Source organism: Ostrinia furnacalis, unplaced genomic scaffold (assembly GCF_004193835.3).
Source record: "Ostrinia furnacalis isolate ACB-3 unplaced genomic scaffold, ASM419383v2 OfSCF4915, whole genome shotgun sequence".
Lineage (NCBI taxonomy): Eukaryota > Metazoa > Arthropoda > Insecta > Lepidoptera > Crambidae > Ostrinia > Ostrinia furnacalis.
The window spans coordinates 2,608,328-2,610,435 of record NW_021135154.1 but is presented as its reverse complement, the minus strand read 5'-3'; the positions used below and the strand labels follow the sequence as shown (position 1 = coordinate 2,610,435).

Genomic DNA, 2,108 nt, shown 5'->3' with positions numbered 1-2,108 from the left:
CAGCCATTTCTAACCGAACACATTTGGCAGTTTACGAATGAGTAGGAACAAGAAAATATTGTAAAAGGTAAGGTGAATGTCTATCGTGGCTACTGTTACATAATAATAATTAAGTATTACTCAAATAACCTTTTTTCCACTTTAAGCAAGTTTAAGCTGGACTTAAGCGTATGCAGCGCAACGCAGCATGATTACTTTTTTATTCAGTTATCTTCTTGTGGTTATCATTTACGCAAAGGAGCTTCCAATACTATGTTCGTTCGTTTCAGCGGAAAGACGTCCACTGCTGGACAAGGGCCTCCCCCAAGTATTTGCACAAAAACCGGTGTAACGGTTAGCGTTACCGCTGACCTTTATCTTAGATCTAAATTCTAATTTATTTACTATTATCTACCTAAATAAATAAACTTAAATAATAATATATCTAAATCTACGTAAACTACCTAACTAAATAACTTAATTAAATAATTCATATTGTTCTACAGTAATAAAATAAATAAAATAATAAATCTACAAGCAAACCCGCGCGAAACAAGTTGTTCAATATTTCTTTTGTTCTCTGTCGAGCGGGCGGACTGTTTTTTATGCATGCGCAAGCGACGCGCCTACGGCCGCGATGCTCCCGCCGCGTCTCCTAGTCCGAGCCAGAGCGTTAGTGAGCACGGACGTATCGCTGTCCGTCACCGCCGGACCCGCGATGTACATAATATCTTAGAAACTAAAATGTAATCGCGTATTGGTAAACCCCGCTACCGGGTGAGTGTTGCAAAAGTATTTTTAATGCCTAGTTTTTATACTTGTGCTAAATGTAAGTGCCTAGCCGCCATTTTGTTCTTGAAATGTGCTATCCATGTGCTCGGTGTCATTTCATACTAATTAACTATTTCTATAACCTATTATATTATTATTTTACAACTTACTACATGATTAAATAAGTAAACTAAATATTTTATGAAATGACATCAACACGTCATGACCTTACATGACCTTGTTCGTACTGTAACGACACTCATTCCAAATCTATTTAATTTGCTAAATTGAACTATTCTAATCTTATTCTACTTGTCCTAATTATTCTAAATTATTGCCTACCTTATTGTTTTACAAATTAATTGCCTACATAGATGTTATGCTAAATTATCTTCTACCTACATAATTTAATATTTTTGCCTACTTCACTTTGCAATCACATTCACTGCACCTATTGTAATTCTGTTTGACTGCCACATCATTACATCACCATTTATTACCAAATCATTCCATCTGCTTCGCTAGTATTTTGATGTCGCAGTCAAACGGACAAAAGCTAGCAACTGCTTTAGTGTCCGCTTTGATTTGCAGGGTTCACGTTTACCTTCACGCTCATCTTCTTCACTACAAAAACCTGCCATGCATGGCCAGCGGACTACAGCCGAACTACCACTTGGCTTCTCAACCCGGCGGAGCTGCCTGCCGTGTCGGACGGCCCGTGCGCACACTCTAAGTGGCCCTACACCACAGTGCGTACGGCCCTAGCCGTCTGGCGCGTCGACGACTCTGCGGGCCTACCAACTCGAGGAACCAAACCACATAACCATCAATGCTAGCGAGGACAGTGGTTTGAATATACTACCACCGGTGACGAATCTCGTGCGATACGATAGTTTGCTCGACAACCCACTCCCTAAGAGTTCTCACTTCTCTAAATTGTAATAAATGACTTGTTAACTTAAATCTATCTTTTATTTATCTAACTTCTAATCTAAATTCTATTATGTCACTTGGCTCTAAAGCTTCCAAACGTGACACCGGTCCTGTGCCGCTCGCATGCAGGTTGCCAACACTATGTTAATTTGGCTGAATTACAAATTGCTATGAAATATAAGAGTCATCCTTTGTTGCACATCTGTCACGGTGTTGCGGCTGTTATATTCATGCTTGGTCCTCACACGCGACCCCCAAACCACACCGTTCAGGATAATAGCTCAAGCCTTCCTTCCCATCCCTCATAGCGACGTACAATGGCTATGATTAATGGCTCAGCCATATTAATGATACATCGCTTTTTTATACCAGTCATGTGACATTCTGACGGAATCGGGTCAAACGATAAAAAATGTCAAAGCGCT

At 40.0% G+C, this 2,108-nt stretch overlaps 1 long non-coding RNA gene across 1 annotated transcript; it reads left to right on the top strand.

Moving 5' to 3' along the window:
- The first annotated feature begins 464 nt into the window (after positions 1-464).
- LOC114360224 (uncharacterized) lies at positions 465-1,713 on the top strand. Its single transcript, XR_003656490.1, has 2 exons — positions 465-756; positions 1,342-1,713. It is a non-coding gene; the product is annotated as an uncharacterized LOC114360224 (long non-coding RNA).
- Positions 1,714-2,108: the final 395 nt, after the last annotated feature.